Source organism: Geospiza fortis, unplaced genomic scaffold, assembly GCF_000277835.1.
Source record: "Geospiza fortis unplaced genomic scaffold, GeoFor_1.0 scaffold397, whole genome shotgun sequence".
Lineage (NCBI taxonomy): Eukaryota > Metazoa > Chordata > Aves > Passeriformes > Thraupidae > Geospiza > Geospiza fortis.
This window is the reverse complement of record NW_005054537.1, coordinates 174,460-198,200: the sequence shown is the minus strand read 5'-3', so window position 1 is coordinate 198,200 and position 23,741 is coordinate 174,460. Positions and strand designations below refer to the sequence as shown.

Below are 23,741 nucleotides of genomic sequence, written 5' to 3'. Positions count from 1 at the left end.
GAAAGAGTGGTTTTTAATGAAAAAAGTTACATTTTGAGGAGCATATTCTGGTTTTGAGAGGAAAATCCTAAAAATAAATATATATATAATATACTTGATGTTCTGTGTGATGGCTTCACAATTGTTTCTGTACATCCTTGTTTACAGAATTTTAAGTGTAATTTTTCTCTGTTAAACTTGGGAGATTTCTTTCATAATTCTCTGACTAGAAAGTGATATTGTGGAAAAAATTGTCACAAAAGAGAAACAATTTTATCATTTGGATAGGTTGGGACTTCTAATAAGCTGTTACTGCCAAGCTAACCACAAAATGGAAGAGTTCAGGCAGCAGTGCACAGCTTGGGTTTAGAGGAGGTTCTTTCTTTTTTTATGCTACTAATATTGTTCAGTAACATTGAATATGTGTAAGATAATAGGCAAATACACATATTTTAATGTTGCTAATAATTTTATGTTAAATTAGAACATGGTTTTATAATCCTAGTTTCATTGTGAATCTGCTTGTTTTTACTTGGAAACACTTCGGTATTACTGGGGTAGTTCAAAAGGTATGCTTAAATCTAGAGTTTGTTTCTTGCTTTGCAATAGTTTGCACTTAAGTCTAGTGCCCTTCTCACTCCTAACAGTTGATTCATTACCAGCTTTGATTAATGAGTCTTTACTGGGGGAAGAAAATATCTACCTGCTAAAAAGAACAGGATTGTGAAGCAAATGCTTTTTGATAAGCTTGTGGCTGCACACATATCTTTAATAGCTTAATTGTAAAGCATGTTGTAATGAAAAATTTATTGTTGGCATTACAAAAGATCTAATAAGTGTTCTTCATGTTTTGTGATTATCTTGGATAGAGGCTTTTTAATGTCAATTTGGTATGTGTTCTCCAGCTTCTCAAAAACTTTTTGTAATGAGTAGGTTTCTGGAAGAGTTGCTGTATTTGTCAAGCTGCTAAATTCATTATGTGAACATAATGTATCAACATGTATTTACAGGTACTGAAATATGACATGGAAATAGAAACCATAAACAAGTTTTTACTTGAGAATAGCCAAAGTACATGAAAGAAAAATAAGACTAAAAGTTGTCAGAGTTCTTTTATTTTTTTAACTATTTGTAATCGCCTGATAGGTGAATTTGACAAGATTCTGAAATCTTCACTCTTACAGTGTATTGCATCTTGTTTTTTGATATATTTGGAGTGTATTTGGTCTTCTGACAATACTTCATTTAAGGATGCAATTTTGAAGCTGTGTAATTGCAGTTAGTTAAGAAAATTCCTATTTCATTGTCTTGCTATCAAGACTTCCACCTGAATAAAGAAAACTGCATTGACTAAAAAGGATTCTCTGTATCCTATCCCTTCAGTATTCTTGTGACTTCTTTATTTTGGATGTGTTCCAAGATTCTTACATAAGCTCTGGTTTGCATATTTAATCTGTGAGTCCTCTTGACTTGCTGATTCATTTCGCCTTGTAGCAATAAATGCTGCCTTAATTCTCCCCCTTTCTAGTTCTATTTGACAAGTTCTGGCGTGAAATGCCTGCTCAAACATATCTCAGGTGTTCCAGCTGTGAAGGTTAAACTAGTCAGCATGAGATATATTTTATCTTGGCAATGCACTTGGGACTCATTGTTCTGTGAGCCTGCTGTTCCCTGTAGTGTAGGTGAGGTTATGGACAAGCTGTCTCAATAACTGAAATGATTCTCAGACCCATAGGCACTTCTATTAACATATTCTGGCCTGCTTTGTTGAATGTTTTTTTTTTTTTTATTTAGGACACCGAAGGAATAGTAGTTAGTTTGTCCCTTAAAATGTGTGCACTGCTAAGAGAGTCTAAACAAGATTAGGTTATCGTAGGGTTGACTTGTGTGAACAAGCTTGCTGGCTGTCACATGACCAGAATTGGGTATTGTGAGGAAAACATCCTGTCTCCATAGAGGCAACTTTGTTTAATTCTATGCAAAGGCTACATGTTGAGGTACTCATGCTTTCATTATGTAAGCAGTTCTTGAATCTTGTTTGTCCATTTAGTAGCTAGCAAATAAAAAACTTCTTAAACAGCGTCATAAATGTGTGGTGGTGTCAGAGGGGAAGTGTGCAGAGAATTCTTCTAAAGTATTTAAGTAGCATATCACATTCTGACTTCCTTTTCCCTTTCTCCTCTGCTTTTCCATCTGCATTATTCCATGGAGACAGAATCATGTGCTAGCTAATGTAGGCAAGTTAACTTGCTTTCAGCAGTTGTCTTTGAATGCCAGTGCCTATTTCTTCAGTTGAGATATTGCTTCTGTGTCATTCACAGACCTCTCTGACAATTTCCTTCTTTCCTTTTGTTTCTTCCTTCCCCTGCTAGTCCCAGGATAGTCTTTTTTTAATGGTCCAGTTGAATACATTATGATAAGAAAGTATATTTTCCTCCTAGTGGGAAGAGGTGATAGTGAAACAGAAATGCCTGATAGAATAGCTTAGTTTCAGTGATGTCATAAGCAGCTGTGGGTATTTGTAATGGATGTGCCATAGTTTGTTTTTCTGCCAAAATACTTGTCTTAATATGAAGAATGGTATGAGTTTACAAATTTAATTGCACAAGCTTATGTAAAAATTATAATTTTCTTCTTGTATCATTGCTGTGTCAGGGGGATCATACAACAATGGTGTGGAGATTCATGTCTTAGAGAATTTCACATCGGGATGAGAAATACTGGATTTCACTAAATAAGACCAGGTAAATTTGAAGCTAGCCAATCTGCTTCAAGTTCAGTCCAAAGAAGCCTTGCACACAGAGAGCAAAAGGAATGAGTTGCTTTAATTTATATGGAAGGAGTAGCATGGGACGTGCTGTGTATTTTTGGAATGCTATACTGCCATGATGATATTATACTACAGATTAGGTATCTGTGAAGACTTCTAGTCATCCAAGACAGACAGACTGTTATTTTGTATAAATGGCATAGTGTTTCTGCAGGTCCAAGTAGTCTTCTGACACTTCTGTTGATAAGTAAATGAGGACAAGGATGATAAGAGTGAGCTAGCTGACTAGGTAAATTATGTAAAAGGAGTGGGTTTTCCTGTTATGAATCGGCAGCTTCATTTTAGGGTGAAAAGAGATGACAGATTTTCCTCAAATAAAAATGACTCGAAGTAAACATCGGTTACAGAGAAGAGGCAAGTAGTATATCTATTAAAGCATGTGCAGAAGTAAAAATACCCAATACAAATGCAAGATACTGGAAATAATGCTCATGAAAGACTGATGAATAATTCTAAGAACACTTACTAAGAAAAAAGTGTTGGGTACTCAGTTTGAATGAGAAAAGAAAATGCTTATGGTTGATCTGCATAGTGTCACTGACCCATGGTAGAAAAAGGGATGTGTTTGATGGTTAAAATACCTGCTGGCAATTTAGGAAGGGCAAAGTGAAGAAAAAGGACAATTCTGTTTTGATGAGAACTGAAAAAAAAAATAACACTTATCAATTGGTTTTCTCTGTGGCCACAGCAGAAATAACTTGCTATGGTCCATAATATTGCAGTCACATACAGGATGACTAACTCCCTAAGTACAGGAAACTTAATTTTATGTGCAGGTGGTCTTGTACTACTAATACTAAAATGTTCATTTAAAAGATGATGGATGCAGTATTTTTAGAAGTAATTATAAAAGGATTTGGAGTCACACCTATTATTGAAAGGAGCCAAATAACCAGTAGTGTATTTAAAACCTTTTTTTTTTGATCAAGTATAAATGACTGTGAATTGACTTTGATTGTACATAATAAATATGAAGTTTAATCAGCAGCATTTATTTGTTCCTTTTTATAAAGATCACTTGGAAGCCATTCAGTGAAATCATCTGTATAGAAATTCCTTTTCTACTCAGTTTTGAAGGGAAATCAGTTAAAGGATGTTTTACTAGATGCTTAGAAAACATTGAATCTAAAACAGGCTAATATAGTAGTGAGAAATGTGCATCTGTTAATTAAATGGAGGGGAAAAAAAGCCATAGCAGTGAATTGTGGGTTAGAAGCTTCAGAAAGTAAAGGATGAAGAGGATCTACCTAAGATATCTAGGAGGCTAATATTAGGACCACTAAATTGAATGAGAATGAAATAAAATATACCAAAATATACTTCTTTTTTATAAATTTAATAGATATGTTTAACTTACTTGGCAGAATAGGAGACTTTTGTAATTATGAAAGTTGAGAAGAACTTGGTGATCAACAGACAAATGGTTCGGATTATAAATTTTTTGATCAGCTGGGAAATTATTTGACTGTAATCCTGTAATAAGGCAGGTTAATTCTGGCTTTATGGTAGAGGATTATTTTTTTCCCTAGAATATCATGTCAAACTCTTGTTTTACTCTTGTGTTCCCTTTCTCTACCCCTTGAACTATTTGTCTAAGTGAGAAAGGAGCACTGCTTATCTTTTGCATTTAACTGCTGCTGTTTGAGGATAAAAATTTGCTTGATTTGACTCTCTGAGGCTAGGTGGAGAAGCCCCTCTGGTCTTTTTTGCTAATACCAAGCTATGTAAAATTCAACCAAGAGAATGTTCTTGCTGAGTTTAGATGTTTTCATTGGCTTTTGCTTCAATCCTTCATTACTTTTTGTGCTGAAATGTACACTTCAAGCAAAAAGTATTCCAGGGTTATTCTGAATCTCTATTCACAGTTAAAAATATTGTAACTTATTTTGGAATAATACCTCCCCTTGAATCCAGAGGTAAAACTTTCTGAAAGTTTGGACCTTTTGTAGTAGGTCTGTTTCATGTAGGGCCATGAAAATGTTGGGAGGGCTAAGGTACCTCTTCTGTGAAGATGGGTTGAAAGAGCTGGGGTTCTTCAGCCTGGAAAAGAGAAGACTCCAGAGAAACCTTACAGCACTTTTCAGTATCTGGAGGGTGCCTACAAGAAAGATGGAAAGAGACTTTTTGCAAGAGTGTGTGGTGATAGGACAAGGGGGAGTGGCTTTAAACTGAAAGAGGGTGGTTTAAATTAGATACTAGAAAGAAATTCTTTCTTGTGAGGATTGTGAAGCGCTGAAACAGGTTGCCCAGAGGAGCCGGGGAGGACCCATCCCAGACTAGATCAGGCTTTGAGCAACCTGATCTAGTGGAAATTGCCTTTGCCTGTGGCAAAATGGTTGGAACTAATGTTTTTTAAGGTCCCTTCCAGCACCAGCAATTCTATGATTCTGTAGCTGACCAAATTGGAGCACAAGGGGAAAAAAACCTGCCTTCTTGCAGATATCAAGAAAATCGGTTGACTCCTGCCCCTCATGGTAGAATTGTGGGCTTATTCTTCTCCTTGAATAAAAAAATCAGGACTCAAAGTATTTCTTCTCTTGATTTTATGTTTTTTATTAAACTTAATTTGTATTTTTGCTTACTATGGAACAGTAAAGAAACAGAGCAGGTAGATATGTCTGCTTTAAATTTTCTTTTTAGAAAGCCTAGATATTTGTACCCGCATAGCTGTACTATTTTGTTTTTATGCGTGTGTTTGTACAGGTGAAATATATGTAATGCGTTTTCATTCATGATGGGTAAAATCAATTATTTCCCAAAGCATTATGATTACCCTTTGTGTAATCTAAAGGAGTTTCAGTAAACAAACTGGAATTGCCTCTCATGATTCAACACAAGTGTAGGATAGACAACAGGTTGATTGTCCTTCAGAACAGGTTAGGGTGACTTAGCTCGATAGAGGAGCACATCGTGTGGGGGATGGTGATGGTAAACACTATTTAGTTTGATGAGCAGTAGTATTTGCACAACAGCAGTCTGGTAGGTGTTGGGATTTTATTTATAAGCATTGTTGTGAAGGCAAGAAATGAGGAAAATATGAAGGAATACACGGTGAATCCATTTAATATATCTATGTGGGAATGTTGTCAAGAGTTGCTCTGAAAAATTGGTGAAGCTAGGTGTCTTGGTTTGAAAAGACAGACGTCTGCTAACGAAGGCAGGAGTCTTCTTTGAAATGGAAAATGTGAACCCCCTCCCTCCAAATTATTATAATTTTGAAATTAAGGGGCTCTCAGGCAAAGATATGGGAATAGGAATAACAGTCCTTTACTAGGAAAACTAAAAAATACAAATGTAATAGTACAAACCAAAAAAAACCAACTTACTGACAGAGTCAGAATACAGCCTGACACCCTGTGGATCAGGGTGTTGGTAGCACTCCCATTCAGTAGTGGCTGCAGCCCTCCTACAGTGCCAGGTGTGGTTCTGTTGGAGCAGTGATCCTGTAGAAGGGTGGAGTTTTCCTCTGAAGGTCCTGTGGTGGTGTGGATGGGCCTGGTCTTCCTCTGGGAATGCAGTGGAGAAGAAAGCTGCTCCTCTGGGAATCCAGTGGGAAAAGGCTAACTGTGGTGTTCCAAATATCAGATTATATCCAGGTAGGAATGCTTGGCTCCTCCCCCTGGGTGAAGCATCTCACACGGGGATGATGTAATTTTATCAGTCATGCAGTGACACTCAATGGCTCATTAACAGAAGATATTTCCCAGAGGGAGGATTGGTTGTGGGAGAGATAAAGGAAACTGCCCAATTGACAGAGGATGACTGCCCCACCTCTAACAGATGGGAAATAGAATACCCCCACACCATACCTTACAGCACAGGAGACTAGATAGATGGTGGTAGAAGCTAACTTTATTGATTGAGGAGTTTCCCTTTTGATTTTGAATGAGAAAATAGTTTGAAAAATAAGAGAAATAAGCTGCTTATATCTTCAAAGGAAAAGGGGCAAAAAGGAATACTTAAACCAAAAATATAGTTAAGCAGTGTCCTAGAAATTATTTTTGTAGTGAGTATAATTTTTGGGGGGTTAAGGTTTTGTTTTGGGTGTTTGGGGCTGAGGATAGATGTGACTACAGGGATTCAAAGGATGAAGAAGCAAGGAGAGTTGTGGGTCAGAGTAATGGACATGGTACTGGTGATTTCCAGAGGTAAGCAAAGGACATGATAAAAACATTATTGCTGATGGTTGAGTTTATGTTTGGTTTGATAAGCATTGATTGTAAGTACACAATCCCGAGCTGTGCTTATCATCTGGAAAATTCCTTGAGATGGAAGCATGTCAGGGACACTAGTATTAGAAAGGTAGGGGAAGCAACTTGGGGTATGAAAAAAAACATGTTGAAACAGAAAAAACAGCAGAAGAGTGGAGAGGAATGTGTTGACCTACAGCAGAAGAAATCACAATGGAAAGATAAGGAAGCAAAAGAGAGGTGACTCTTTAGGGGCTCTCACGATTATTGAGGACTTTGTCACTGGAAGGGTCACCTGTATACCTGTACTAGGTCTCTGAGAAGTCTTGGACTGATAGGAGATATTAGCAATCCAACACAGCTTTTCTATTCCCTTTTTTATATTTTGATATTTCTCTTTTCCTTATTTTCCTTTTTATTCCCATACCTCTGAAAGAGTAAAATTTTGACTTAGGCTCCTCATTTTCAAGCTTGTGAACCGTAGTTTTCTTTGCATGCATTGAAAGCAAACAGTAACCATAGGAGATAAAGATTTGGTATCTGTAGGGTGCGATGACCCAGGCATTTTTACATCTTGCAAGATTTAAGTTTAAGGCTCATTAGTCTTAAACTAGTGAGTAGGTGTTAAATAAATTGGTTAAGCTCTCTCTCTCAGTATTTGCTGTTCCAGATTTAGATGCTGGTCTGCTAGTCTAATCAAAGCTGTTGAAAATGTTGGTTTATTTTTAAATGAAGTGCTAATAGCACTATTGCTATCTAACTGCTGATATTCATTCTGGTCTCTGTTTTTATGTGCCATACTGTTAATGTTTATTCTCTGCCCAATCTCTTGCTATTGTTAACACCAGAAAAGATAAATTTCATGTGCATTATTTTTTGGATTTCTGTAGTTTTATGGGAAAATTGGACTATGTGCATTGTCATAGAGCATATACATTTAAACTGTTGAGTAATTTTGTCCATCATTTTAAGTCTAAGTTCTAAACTCTTAATGGTATTAAAATGAAAGCTGGTATCTAGAATGAAATAAGTCCATTAATCTCACTGTTGATCCTCAGTACTGAGGTTTTTTCTATACTAGAGAATATTCTAGTGCTTTTTCAACTGTTAACAGAGCTGACTGGCAAGTTAGGAATCAACCTGTTGGAAAGGGTTGATTTTATTCTCTTTTTTAGTTACTGTGTCTTATTGCTAGACAGACTATTGCATAGAGGTGTAATCTAATACAGGTTTCCTCCTACAAATTAGAATCCAGTAATCTGCACATAAACAGGTGACTTGCTTTATTGCTAGGAAATCTTTAAATACAGACTTAATTGATTTGCCCAGATCTTGTACTAGCTTGTTGAAGATCTGGAAGATCCAGAAAAATATTAATTTTAGATTAAACAGATGTTGGGTTGTTTTTAAAGCTCATATCCGATTGTTTTTGTCTTTACTCAGTACTGAGAATGGACCGGTATCTAGAAGCCAGAAACCCCTAAGAACTTCCATTGTTTGGCTATCAGATCTAATAATGCATTTCACTTATTGCTGGAAGACCTTTTGAACTGGAATGGGCAACTACAGCAAAAAGGATTTTGGAAGATGTATGGATATAATCTTCAAATGCATTTTAGGGCATGCATTTTGGTAGTGCTTCTGTCAGTATATGATACTGCAGACTACACACAAACAGCCATTTCTGAATGTGATGCTGTGTTGGTTTAAATTAAACTTAATAAAAAAAAGGGTAAGAATGGAGACAAAACAACCCTCACTGCAATCTAGTTATTGGAGGGAATATAACAAACTGATATCCTGCTCCTTTCCAGAGACTACCATCCACGCATGATTTTTTTTTTAAGTAACAATTATGGGTTTGTTTTTTCAGATTGAGAAGCTATGTCTGCATTGGTTACTTCAAGTTCAATCCGCAGGGTTTGTTTTTTTTTTGAGACAGGAACAACTAGGACTATTTTCCAATCAATTAAATTCAGCATATTAATTTCCTTAAATTATATTGTGAGCTGGGGATTAATTACCTTGCAGCTCTGCAATTTCAAATAACAGACATTTTTTATTACCTTAATGAGCTGTTTGCCTTTTAGTTCAGATAGTTTATGGGCCTGGATTTTTTTGTGTGTTAGAGGAGGATTGTTATCCTGTTACATAGCAAAAATGCAGGGGGATTCTGTAGCTTCTGTGAAACAGATCTGTGAAACAAATCACCTGTAACAGTATTTGCAGAATATAAATTAGCTGCAACAAAGGGGTTGGGTAGCTTTAAATTATATGATAAAAAGTTACAATTGTGCTCCATCATTGGTTCTCAGGCAGATAGTGAGATCTGACAGCAAACCAAGACTTAGTGTTTAGAAATTGGCTCAAACCATGAGATTAGGCAGTAGCATTAGTCTTTTAGAGAGTAATGTGATAATGTCACAGAGTTACAGATCATACCTCGGTGACAGATGGTGCATGCCTGTGTGAAGTGTAGTAGGGTAAAAATACTTACTGGTTTGATGTTTTATATGTTTAGTCATAATCAGTAGCTGTTGTAGTTAGTTAAAAATTTAAAATCAATTCAAACAGGAAACACCGGTTTCCCGGAAGACACCTGTTCAATTGTCCAGAGCTTACAAAAACGTTTTGATACTGGACATTTGCCTTCAGGATATATCCCTACTTCAGATCAGTGTGTTTTTAAAAATTCATCTCTGATTCCTCGTTGTTGCTGCTCAACTATTTATTTTTGTTTTCAATATAGAAATGTATTATTCCTCCTGGTATCTTTGTTACTGTTTATAGACAACACTGACTTTCAAGTTGGCATGTGCAATAATTGACAGTTGAAGCTGTAATAAGTATCTGATGGTTCTTTTTTCTATTTAAACCACTCAGGCAAGCAATAACACACGAATATTTTTGTTTCACTTCACATATTAAGAGTACAGCTGAATTTAATTTCCTTCGTGGCTATCAATATTTAGCAGCTTTGCAAGCATGTTGTCAGATTGCTAATTGTATTTGTAATCAAACTGGCCAGTGATGTCTCCTAATTCAATTTTGTAAAGCAGTGAGGAACAAAATAAATGCAGAAGGAAGTAAAAGGTTCATAATAGCAATTGTTAATTGGAAAGTTATGCCTCTACACATGTGGGGGGAAATGACATCTAAAAATAACTTTAAGTGTTGCTTGACTAGCCCTGCTCACCTCTGCCCTGAAAGGAAAGAGAAGTCAGGAATTAACATACCCTAATAATGACTTGGCTGGTAGTGTGAGATCTATAATTAAGTATACAATTACATACAACACCAACTGTTTGCTGTCAGTTTCTTCTCTTTTGAGACAATTTAAATATGAAATCCCCATTAGTATATAAAATTATGTTTCTGAAGGATGTGAAATGTAAAAGATTCATCCAATTCCTAATATCAATTTCATAACATATTGAGACAAATTAGGTCTTATTACGTCTAAGAATTCAGTATTTTATGCATAATTTGATAATTTCTAGTATAAAGCCTCAGCTGTTTAATGATTCAAATTGTGTTGTACTATCTCCTGGACCAACCAGTAGCCATGAAAGGCTGCAGGCACAAAATGAATTCAAACATTTGATGTCACAAACATTTTCAGAATTGGTAAAATTTGTAGTCTGAATTGTCATGACCATCTGTATTTTATTGGTTTGAAACAGCTCTAGAGATTGATTTCGTGCATAAGCTGCGTCATAACCGGCAGAGTATCCACCTGTGTATCAAATGTCTGACTGCCTAGGTCTTAGATGGAGAGAAATATACCATCTTTATTGATCTTACTATTGGGGTGTAAGCAGTAGTGGTTCATCTGCAGTACTGAGACCTGTACTCAAAGTGTTGTCCGAGAAGACTTGAACCTTAGGTTGATTGTCTTTCAGGACAAGAATACACTATCTGGGACAATCTTGGGTTCATTCAGATGGAGGACTTATCCTAGAATTTGTTTGATTAAGTTTGTCATGTTTTTGGAGAATTGAGTACACAGGTTTTTATTCCCTGTGCTTTGTCTCATGCTTGCACACGCTTGCTTTAGTATCTAGATCACTTCTTTTTTCCTCATATTAAGTAGCTAGTGTGTTATCTGTTAGTGAGCCATCTACTTAAGGCAATATTTAGACAAGTGCTTTTTGCACACAGAAGTGTGGGTGTTGGCTGCCACCAGCATTTTATACATGCCCATGGTCTTTATAAGACTTGGTGCCATATTTCTGAAGTACTGCACAATAAAATTAGCTATGTCCCTTCCTAAAGTATTTCAATATCTAATAAAAGATATGGGTGTGATGAAGTGGGGGAAGAAAAAGGGTTTATCTGATGAATGGCAGTAGGCAAAAAGAAATTAGGATCATGATAATAGCATAATACAAATGAACCACCTACTTAATTTTGATCAAGCATGTCTTTGTAGAAACACTGGTATACATTCTGGCGTTGTTTAGTGTGTGTATATGACTGAGTTTTGTGGTTTTAGTTATAAATACTACTGATTCAATTGGGATATTCTCTTTTATGTATTCTTATTCTCTTAGTCACTTGTTTTCCAAATTTTCCACATTCCTCATCTTTCCCCTCATCAGTCTCTCTTGTTCTGCAGTGAAAAAAGACTGAGTTTTGACCACATTTGCTGTGGCTAACAACAATAGGACTGAAAAAGCATTGAGCTTTTGGAGTGCTCACTGTCTGGGATCCATGTGCTGATGGGAAACTATAGAATGAAGGGGTGCAGGGTGAAAAGGAACAGGGCCACATAGGAACATAGGGTGAGGGCACCAGATCTAAATAGTTTTCTCTTGGATTTGCAGTCTCTCTTGTTATACTGAGTGCTTGTGTCACATTGTGGTGCTAATTGGCTTTCTGATGTCACAGAGATATGTTCAGTTCTCTCAAAAGTTAATGTCAATTCTATAGTAGCAGTGGAAATCTTTGAATCTTGGAAATCTTTGGCTGAAGCTTGTATGAAAGTTGTAGCTTGAAAAAAAAATCTTTTTTTCTTTTTAATTCCTATATTAAATCAGTTGGATTCTTTCTGTTATCACTAACAACAGAGCTTCTTCAGGGTTAACTGGACCTCAGTCTGTAGCTTGGCACAGCTACTCGCTTTTAGTAACTGAGCTAGCACAACTGTCACTTTCAGAAAAATGGTTTGATAAAGAATTGTGACACTGCACAGGGTACAGGTTGTTGCTATTCTGAAATACGTTGGTTTTGTCCCTAAGAATGATCTGCGAGGACAAGATAAGTGGTCTATAAAACCACCTCCAGTAGTTTTCTGTTGTGCATGGGGGAGTTTTTTTTTGTTAGTTTTTTATTAAGGTTAGCTGCTGCTATATTGTATACTTCAAAGAGAAGAATCAAGTTGTTATGAAGAGATCACTATACTTGTTTATTTTGTGTTATGACAGGTGTATGTTAAATGAGTACAGTGTTTAAGGACACCGTGAATAATAATGTTTTAAAGCCTTCCTAAAATTCTTAATTTTTAGCATTAAGTTGGGAGTAGAAAACCAGTGTTGTTTCTGTGTTTTCATTTCTGTCTTGGTTTCTTGTTACTTGAGCTAATGTGATGGCATCAAGTAACAGAAACAGTAGACATTAGTAATGCCTTAAGCAGAATGATTAGGAACAGCATACAGTAACAGTTTAATCCCCCTCACATTCTGCTTACCATTCTGGAAAGCAACTTTCATTATAGATTTTAATAAATTGTAAGTCTGAAAACCAACCCTATTTTCCTGTAAAGCAGAATATATTGATATAAGCTGTCTTGGTTCTGCAAACAGATTTACTTCATACCTTTTTTTAAATGCAGGCTAGAACATTTTATATTATGCATTCATGTATGATTGAATCATTATGTGATTATTCAGTTGCTTTAGTAAGACTCGGAAAATGACTACCTAAGATAGTAATTACATTGACTAGACAATTTTGCTAGAGTGGAGGCACAGAAACATGTAACGCCACAGTTAACAAAAACCACTAAGTCTCAGCTTTCTCCCTTGCAAATGCTTGCAAATAATCCATCTGATCTGCTTCCTTTTTTACAAACTGATATTGACCTTAACTCAAAAGTAGAGTTTGACTTTGTGGCATCTAATGTTGGCTTGCTCTTATGTGGTAGGCTGGGTGGTAGGTTGGACCACATGATCTGGAGAGGTGCCTTAGAACCTCCATCATTCTGCAGTTTTCAGTGCTTGGGAAAGAAAGTAAAATAGTGCTATATCTTACTGCTCCTCTGGAGAATAATGGGGTTTAAAGGCAATTACAAGTCACAATGTGATTCTTACCTGCAACAGCTATGCCTTCTGAGGGTGTTGTAGATCTAACTGTTTATGACAACATGGTATTTTTTCTTTACATTATTGAATAGCTTTTCAGAACATATGAGCTGAGGCTTATGCTTTGGGAAACAGGTGTCTTGATTCATAAATTATTTCTTGCAGTTTGATGAGATCCAAAACTCCTCCAATCTGGTGCATATGTGTTATAGCATTTTTCCACTGGTGAGATCAAGTGCTGACATATTGGTCATTTCTACACTATCTGTGTATAAAAGGGACTTTTATACACAGATAGTGTAGAAATGTTATAAAAGAACACCAGAAGATTTTCCTAGGTATGTTTGTTTTATTGCAAAACCACAATTTGCACTCAGAATATGTAGACAAGGTTTTTGTAGCTATATCCACAGAGGTGGAAATGCTGCCTTTAAAAAAATTGAGGTCACAGGTACAGTCTTCATTTATGACTTGGAGACTCTTTTTTGACTAGCTTTCCCAAGGAAAAGTAGTCAACCACAAAATCCATCAGCTCTGATTTATTTGTGTGTGCACAGGTATGAATGTGTTTCCTTAACTGTCTTGTGCAAAAGTGCCATTGTGATATGGAAAATAACAAAATTTCACTTTATTGCGCTCCAGGCAGTGCATTAAGTTTTAAGATAATTAAAAAGACCTCTAGTAGAACTGCAGATGATCTGGCAGAACAGTGAAACTCTTTAAATTAAGATATAAGTCATATAGCAAGTTAGCCAGCCAGACCTGTCATAGTGCCTTTTGCATTCCATATGTTGGTAAGCATACCCTTAGCCCTTGGCAGAATGCTTTTGAACTGCATGTCCCCTGCAGTACACCAGCAGGTTATTTTGGGGCATTCTGGAAGCAAATGTGAACCTTTGTGTGCCTGCTTAGAATGTGCTATCAGCTGTCCTCTTCCTGCATTAAAGGATTCTGGTTGTCAGCAGCTCTGACAGCATTGGTACTAGGAGGTAATAAATCCTCAAGCAGGTCAGTCTTATGCTGCTTGGGGTAATGTTTTGTTATTAAAGTCTTAAACTTGACCACCCCAAATCAACAGAAAAATAGTTCTGCTCCCTGAAACTTGCTAGATCTCTGTCAATGAGACAGTTCCATGTTTCTTTGCTTCACTCTAAATGTCTATCTTTGTTTCAGATACTGAAACAATGAGAAACAGTGGGATAGGATGACAGCATCTGCTTCCAGGAAAAGCAAGATGAATTTGTTTTTTGAGAGTGTTCTCTGGATCCTTTGTGTCTCCCTGGTCCTTCTCTTTTATCCTTCCTTGTTCCCCTGTCTGGGAATCTGAGATGGACTATGCTGTCTGTGGTCTACAGGCCTTTCTACTTTGTGCAAAATATGTTTAATTTCAAAAGATACACTGTCTAGAGATAAATATTTTCTCAGCTGTGTTTATCTTTTGTTTCCTCAATCAAAATCATATGTTGTTTTGTTTGTTCAAGCTAGCTCACAGTAAGGCACACATTTCCCTCCAATGTGGCAGGTTGTGAATTAGAATCTTGCAAGTAAACACTGGCAGTAAAACTTATTTATTATCATTGCATATGAAATCATTATGCTCATTTTCATGTACTCCCCTGACACTTTAAAAAAAAAATCTGGTTGTGGGTATCCTTTGGCAGGCAAAGTCTTCTTGTACTTGGTATTTTGGTATTTTCAGTGATACCAACGGTGAATACAGTTGGTCTTTCTCAGTCTTTGGAATGCTTCATCTTCCTCATCCCCATTCCAAAGGGCAAAAAACCAACTGGTCTCCTTGCCCTAAAATTGTTCTTGGTTTACTAGACTGATTTTAGTGTATCAGTATGGGATCTCTTTCTTCTTAATATGAGTCTCTAGTATGGATGATTTTGGTCACTGGAAATCTGGATTCTGCAATACTCTCCTGGAGTTATTTAAAGAAATATTTTGCTGGTCCTACTGTTTTCAGTATTTAAAATGGAGGATGGTTATTAAGGGGTAAAGGCTGCCTGAAATGCCTCTGTAGCATGCAGTTTTTAAGATACTTATTTGTCACTACAGAGCGCAACATGGCGCAAAGCACCAGGACTCCATCAGAAGGCTGTATAGATCTATTTATTAAAGCAACATGTTGCCTTTATAATTTTACAAGATATTTACATTTGCTTAACAAACACATACACTGCCCATTGGTCATGAAAAAGAAACAAAACTCTAAATAGGTGAAAAGGAGCCACATCACTCTGTGAGGCAACTAAAGTCCATATCTTTTGACTTTCTCTCTTTCTTCACGTTGTCATGGTGGTAGCCTTGGTACTTTCCTTGAGAGAGATACGAGGCTTTCCTTATCTTCAGGAAGCCTTCTTTCTCCATCTCCTCCCCCTTTTTTTTTTTTTTGTTTTTGTTTTGGTTATTATTATTATTGTTTGATTTTTATTTTGGGGGTTTGTTTGGTTGGTTGGTTTGGTTTGGTTTTTATTTTTGTTTCCTTAAACAGTTTGGAGAAAGTAAAAACTGATTCATTGTATTGAAGTATAACCCCATATCCTGATCTGTTGTATGAAAGTTTGCTACATGTTCTGGGTCCATCAGTAGTCTTTCCAAGTCGATCTCCAAAACCAATTGAAAGAATTCTGAGGACCTGAAGTGAACTGTAGCCCCACTGTAGAAGGCAGCCACATCTGTCAGACATGACTTCCCCTTAGTGAAGACATGGTGGATGTCACAAATCACCTCCTTGTTTTCAGTGTGCCTTAACAGAGTTTTCAGGAGGATCTGCTCAATGATCTTTATGAACAGTGAGGTGAGACCTGACTGACTTGTAAATTCTATGGGTTTTTATTTTCCTTTAAAAAAATTGTGGTTATGTATCCTTTTCCCAGTCATTAGAACTTCGACAATTTCTCAGGTAGGATAGGTAGTGGCTTATCTACTTCCTTTGTCAATTCCTTCAGGATCTATGGATGTACCTCATCAGTTCCCATGGACTTGTGAACCTTCTTGTTCACTTAGATCAAACAAAAACCAGATCTTCTTCTACAGCAGATAGTTAGTTCTCCATTCTTCCAGTCCCTGCCTTTGTCTTCTGCAGCTCTGGTGAGATGGCTGGAGGACTTGCTGGTGAAGACTGAGACAAAAGAAAGTAATTGAGTGCTTTGGCCTTCTCCATGTCACAGGTAACCAGTTCTCCCATTTCCTTTGGAGGGGAGCCACATTTTCATAGTCTTCTTTCTATCACCCATAAAAGGAAGAAGTAGAAATAATAGGAATCCTGTAGAGTGCCTATAGAAATAATAGAAATGACCTTTCTTCTCTAAGGAAGGAACTTTAAAGATCATTGACTTCACACCCTCCTTCTCTGGACACACTTCCAAGGATGGGGCATCCACTACTTCTCCATACAGTCTGTTCCAGTGCTTCCTCACCCTCAGGTAAAGAATTTCTTGTACTGGACACAGTACTTCTGTGGGGTGTTACAAGGGCAGAGGAGAGGGACGGAATCACCTACTTCCGCTGCTGTTTTGATACAGACCAGGATACAGTTGGCTTTCTGGGCTGTGAGCACACACTGTTGTCCAGGTTTTTATCCAGGAGAACCCTAAAGTCCTTCTTGACACGGCTGCTCTCACTGAGTTTGCCTCCCAGTCTGTGTTTATGTCTGGGATTGCCCCGACCCAAGTGCAGCAGCTTGCATTTGGCCTTGTTGAACTTGGAGGTTCTCATGGATCTGCTTCTGAAGTTTGTATGATTCCTTCTGTATGACTTCCTTCTGAAGTCATCTTGTGGAAGCTTTTCTAGTTGCCCTTGATGCCCCTGGCCAGATTTAACTTTACCAGTGCTTTAGTTTTCCTAACCTGATCCCTGACTGCCCAGACAATCTTTCACTATTTTTTTTTTCAGCTGTCTGTCCTTGTTTTCACCCTATGTAGGCTAACGTTGTGGTAAGTTGGAAATTAAATACTTGATGAAATGAGAAATACTTGTCCACTTAGTCGTGAGCAACCCCTGGAGTGCAGTGATTGGAATGGCTCCTCTGGGTCAGACCAGGGGTCCAGCTGGCAAGCATTTCTAGTAGCATTTGGGTTTTAATTAAGAAAGAGTACAAACAGGGCATATACATAAAATAATTCCCCCAAGTACTCTCTCCATAAAACAGAATGCTGGAGTTTTTTGGTTAGGGAAACATATTGAGACTCAGTCTGATGTGATTGATATAGTTTCCTAGAGTATGGTTAAGTAAGATTTCATTAGGTGTTTTTACCTTGAGAGTAAGTAACCGCTAGTCTTCTAAAGCACCTGTTACCACTTCCACAAAACAACTAAAAAAGTGGTGAACTGAACTAGCTGAGCTCTTTGTGATGTTGCACCCTTAGGGGGAAGGGAGCACCCAAGATTTGTAGATACTCATTGGCTGAAAGGAATGAGAAGTCAGATGATCCACAAAAGCTTATGAAGTTTTATTAGTAAATTACACACTTGGCTTGGAAATTGGTATGTTAGTACACTGGCCTCTAATATAAGCACATGACTCTGGATTTTGGATAAAGGGGTAGGGTGTAAGAGAAGAGAGAGAGATGAATTTAAGAGAGGGAGAAAGGAAGGAAAGAGATTACCAGTCCTGACTGCAGCATCAGTTCAGCTGATGGGATGTCCTGGGGCCACTTCCTTGGTTTCGATCAGGGTGCCTATTAGCACATAAGCTTTCCCTGCCCTGGGGATATGTCACACTTTCTGTGCAAATTACTTACTACTTACAGTCCATTCTTCCAGGTCCTTGTGGAAATGGGTCAGAGGGCTTTGGGTCTTTGGTGGTCTTGTTCCCCCCATAGAGCCTGTGCCTGCTTCTCCACCTCATTTCTCTGTCTGTGCTGTACTGAGCTGTGCTTGTCTCCAGGAGGTAGATCAACGACCTTTGTCCCAGAGGAGTGCTGTCCTGCCTCCGTGTGGCCCCTTGTCCAGTCACATCTTGTTCTTTCTCACAGCATGTTATTGCCAGCAGTCCTTGGCTGGTGCCACAGCCACCCTGCTACTGGTGTTTGAGACAAACACATTAGCCCCTTGTCTCTAGATTTCTGCAGTTCTGGTGCATGGTTACTTTGAGCTCCTCCAAATATCCCACTTTATTTTCTTAGAGAGGTTGTTTTGTGCAAACTGTGTGGTGATAGGAGGTATCTGCTATTGGAAACTCATCGATGCTTACAGCTGTAGCTACAGCACATCCTGAGCTGTCGTCTTTTGATTGAGGCTTAAGGTTATGTGACTCAGTGTCACAGTTTCAAGTGGCATTATGTTTGCACTGAGTTCATTGCTTTTGTTTGATTTTGTAACTGATGTCTCTTGTTCAGAGGCTTGTGCAGCTTCTAAATCTCTATAAAGCAGTATGACATGAAATACCCAGGTAGCCTCATGTATTCTTCCCCTCATGCACACACTTGCTCTTTTATTGCCTCTGGATGTTTGAGATTGGATGAGTTCCTTCTGCTTGGGTTGGAAGTCTGCAAACAGTTTAAATGGTAATGACTGCCTACCACTGGATTTTATTCTTTCAGGCATTTCAAGACGCAGCCAAACAGGTGTCAGGAAATGATGCAAGAGTAATCCCTTTTTGTTTATTGTTTTTGTGATGATTTTAGGGCTAGCTATTTCTTTGATAATTATTCTACTATGAATACTTTGCCTGCAGACTCTTGACCTTAAGTCTTTAGAGGCACAATCACCTGACTGTCTCTTTGTCAGATCCAGCTCTGCACTCTTGTGTTCTCTGGATGAATTCTGCTTATTCTAGCACAACCATTGCAGACCTGCATTTCTTCTGTTCGGGAGTTTGTGTACAGTGCCTCTGAAATAGCTTTTGTAAAGATCACAGTTTTGCAGTAGGAGCAAAGTGGTATGGGAAAGGAAAGAAGCGTGCAACCATGGCAATTTAACTGACTTCTAAGAGCCCAAGTTTCAGAATCTGGTTTGATCATTGATGTCTTTCTTGATCTTTTTAATTGTCTTGAGTGGTTCTGCTCTGCATTTCTGAAGCTGGCTAAACTAATAGAATTTTTTTTGCAGTAGGGTGCTTGAAAGGCTTGTGGCTTTAATATTACTTTTATCCCTTGCTATTTGCATGTCTTGGATGCCCTTCTATTGAAAATAAATGTATAGATGTATGCAGTGTAGTGTATTGGAGTTTATTTGGTATGAATGCAGAAGCTGACACCAGTGACTCCCAAAGGAGGAATAGGACATGTGATGTGCAAAATTTGATTGTAGTGCAGTCCTGCTGTGGAAGTCCTGACTTCTGTGGGAGTTCATTGTCCTGTTTCTTACCCCAAAACAAGGAACTTGCTTTTCTCCTGGCAAAAGTTAATTTTAAATATCTTTCAGGATCTATTTATTTATTTTATGTGGCCTAATTCTGCTTTTACTGGAAAGAAATGAAATGAAATATACTTCCATTTATAGGCAAATCCTTTGAAGCTACTACCTGTGATCCTCGCAACTTAAATTCTTTTCTAGGTATTGAGAATTTGACAGATTATACTCTGCTTGACTTAGCTTCTTGTCTGCTCTACGTAACTTTGTGTTTGGTTAGATGATCTGTTTGACCACAGTTGATACTTAATTCTCTGAAGATACATTCTACTTCTGCCTTTGTTGGAGGCAAAATTAATGCTTCCCATCACTCCAGCCAGCTAATTTTGTGTGTGTTCAGTGAAAAACACTGGATGCTTTCATTTGTTTTTAATTGTTCTATGTCAGTGAAGTTAGCATCAGATCTATTGTGCCTTATGTTGCAACTTTCTAAAAAATTCCTAAAGTTAACATGCAAAAATGTACTCTTCATCTTTGGTTAATTTTTAATGTATTTTTTCATGGAATTATTCAGAACTGTGTGCAAGAGAAATCTGTGTGAAACATAATATTTTAATATAGTAACTATAAAAGGAGTAAAAAATGAAATAACTTTGTAGACAGAGTGCATTAAAATAAAAACAGGGTAAAAACCAATGTTTTGTACACCCAAGAATGATCCCCTTTAAAAGAATATATGCTGTTTTACTGTCTTGGAAGTCTTTCAAGTACTCTGAAATATTCAAGCTGTTGTTCATACACATGTAAAGCTTTTCTTTTAACAAAACCAAAACTCTGAAAGCCAAAAAAATATCTAATACAATACAATAAAATACTAGTTTGTTCTTATCTAGTAATGATAGGATTTACTAAAATTTGTCCCTTTGTCTTAAACAGAATGTTGACTTTGAAAGCTCAGGGAAGAAGCAGCAGGCAAAAGAAAGTAACACAGTGGTAAGTACATTATTTTTCTTTCCTGTGGACCAACTGCCTAATGTGTTAAAATATAAATCCTCTTATTTATTCATATTTTGTTATAAATGCCTTCAAAGCACTTGAGTTTTATTCTGCATCACATCTCATGTTACTTTGAAAGCTGTTTTTTTAAGCTCTGAATATCTGTTGAAGACCAAAGTAAATTATATTTATTTACATGAAAGAGAAATATATGAAAAAGGAAAAGAATTCTGTTTTAAAGCTCAGTGTCCATTAAGTGGACACAAGCTTTTGGCTTGAGAACTTTAGAATACTGAGTTTCGTAATTTTCTTTTTCAGTTCTTAAAAATGATAAGCATATTTATTTGGAAAACTTGGATAAAAGGTATTTGAAAAAATGCTAGAAATTTTTGTTGCACCTTCTACTGTCCTTTTTGGTTTGCTGCTCTAAAGCCTAGACATACGTCGCATCATGTACTTTGTCTCTTACTGGTGTGTTGACATTTTTTAGCTGGAGAGCATATATAAAAATGAAAAGTGTTAACAAGGCAAAGTTTGATTTGCTTTCAAAGCTCTATGGAAAAGGACCACATGTTCAGAATCAGCTTTTTTCTTTATTAAATGATGCCAATGCAGATGGCACTAACTTGCTTTTGCCTCATAGTGTACGGGTTGGTAGAGGGAAGTATTTTCTATGAATAAAAAGAGTACCCAATAGAGTATTTAGTTGTCAGAAGGTCTATATGAATTCCTGTAGAGGAACTGTTACTGCCTAGTCCCCCTTCTGCCCCAGAAAAATAACCCCAACAACATATGACAGCAGTTTCCATCTGCTCTGATTTTATTAATAGCGCTGCTCAGATTGTGGAAATGCTAATAAATATTGACTCCCAATTACTTTAATTTTGAGGCTATAAAATACTGGTTCAAAGGATAGAAAATCTTCTGCATATTTTATCTGGCATTTCTATAAACAGCATATGCCTTAGTAGAGAGAAGCATGTGCACATGCTTGTGTTTTCTAACCTTTTGTGTAGCCTACAATGCTGTAAGCTTTGTGTGCTTTGGCATTCTCCACTGAGCTAATAATCCGTGCTGTTGCTGCACTGCCTCAGCTGTGCTTGCTGTACCATAAGGTTTGTTGCTTCTTGTGGGCAAATGACTAGCGCTGCCTCCTGCCTTCACTTCCACTGTGCTTGTTCATCTCTTTTGACTGTGGTGGTATAACTAGAGGAATTAAGACAGTATCTCTTCCTTTCTGCTGGAATAGATGTTGACTGTATGCGAAAAAATATTTTCTCATACAGTAGTAATCCCTCAAAAAACTAAACCTGAAGCATAAGCTGTTTATTATGGTTTTTTAGCTCTGCCAGAAGCTTGCCATCCTTTAGTCTGGTTGCTTTGTTTATTTAATTTTCATTGTTTTCTTTGTATAGAAAGTCAGGAATTTGTTTCCATGGATCTTTTTCACAGTAGCAGTGAATGAAAATAAGGTTATTTGATGTAGAAATTAGTGGGTTCGGAAAGCAAAGCAATTCTGAAGTAGCTTAGTTCCAGTTAGCTATACCAAATGGCTGTGATTACTAGGTATATAGTAGCTATGATTATTTCCACTGAATATTAAAAAAAAAATATGTGGCTGGTGGGGGATGGAGGGCACTTCAATATCCTGTTGGGATAAATATTTCATATTTCTGGCTATGTATTAACTTAAAAATGAGAAAAATTAAATCCAACCTGTGTCAGTTCAATAATGCGAAAGAATTTTTTAACCATCTGAAAACATCAATGCCATGCTTTTAAAGAAGCTTGGGTTGTTGTGTATTCCATGAAGATTTGTGGGACTGCTCCAGTTTCCTTCAGACTTCAGTTTGCTGTTGTAAAAACCTCTGCATTTATATCGTGGGTTTTTTTAATCTAAGGAAGAGAAGTGGATGAGATTCAAATGCAGTAGTTTTAAAAATCAATTTATTCCTCCCTCTTAATGTTTTCTTAGTAACACAACAAATACACACCCAAAGAATATGCAATCAAGTGAAACATCAGAAATGAAGCTCAGATCTAATGCTAATCTCAGCAGTGTTGTTAATGGTATCCAATTAGAAACCATTCTTTAGAGGAAGTGTTACATTGGCACTTACTTGGATAGATTTACTGTCCAGATGGAAGTTATTTTCTAGGGCTGTCTCAGAAAAATTGCAAAAGAAAATGTGTGAGAACATACTTGCAGCTACTGGGCTGCAATTGTGTTATGACAGTGTGTGTGTTGCTGTGTATTGTTAAGTTGTGTTATAATGAAAAGTCAATATAAATACTTTTGAAAAAAAGTAACAAGTACAACTGCTTGGTTATGTGAATATTTTAAAATTTAATTTTTTCCAGCAAACTTAATCTGTAATTTTTCTCTCTCCCTTTTTTGTGAGGATATTGCTATGAAAGATCTTGCCTTGAATTCATATAATCACAGAATGGTTACAGTTACAAGAAACCCTGAGAGATCATCTCATGCAAGGCAGGGTCACCTAGAGCAGTTTAAGAAGGAACAGGTCTATCTGGGTTTTGAATGTCTTCAGAGAGGGAGACTCCATGACCTCCTTGGGCAGCCTGTTCTAGTGCTCTGCCACCCTCAACACAAAGAATTTCTTCCTCATTTTGAGGTGAAATTTCTTGTGTTTTAGTTTATTGCCATTACTTCTTGTCCAGTATCTGGGCACCACTGAGAAGTCTGGCACCATCCTCTTGGCATTCACCTCTGAGATATTTATAAGCATTGATGAGATCCCCTCTCAGCCTTCTCTTCTCTAGACTAAACAGGTCCAGCTCTCTCAGTCTCTCCTCGTTAAGAGAGATGCTCCAGACCCCTCATCATCTTTGTGCCCCTTTGCTGGACACTCTCCAGGAGCTCCTTGTCTCTCTGGTACTGAGGAGCCCAGAGCTGGACACAGCACTCCAGATGTGGCCTCACCAGGGCCCAGGAGAGGGGGAGGATCAGCTGCCTTGACCTGCTGGCCACACTCTTCCCAGTGCAGCCCAGGATCCCGCTGGGCCTCCTGGCCACAAGGGCACACTGCTGGCTCATTGTCACCTTGTGATCCACCAAGACTCCCAGGTCCTTCTCTGCAGAGCTGCTCCTCAGTGGGGCAGCCCCAGCCTGTGCTGGGACTC

General features: G+C 37.5%; 1 protein-coding gene across 3 annotated transcripts in view; it reads left to right on the top strand.

Moving 5' to 3' along the window:
- Positions 1 to 23,741, top strand: part of ERBIN (erbb2 interacting protein) — a 118,078-nt gene that overhangs the window by 20,763 nt on the left and 73,574 nt on the right. For all 3 annotated transcript variants that reach the window (XM_031063875.1, XM_031063873.1, XM_031063874.1), the window contains exon 3: positions 20,538 to 20,594. The gene's annotated coding sequence lies outside the window, so the exon portion shown is untranslated. The remainder of the gene's footprint in view (positions 1 to 20,537; positions 20,595 to 23,741) is intronic.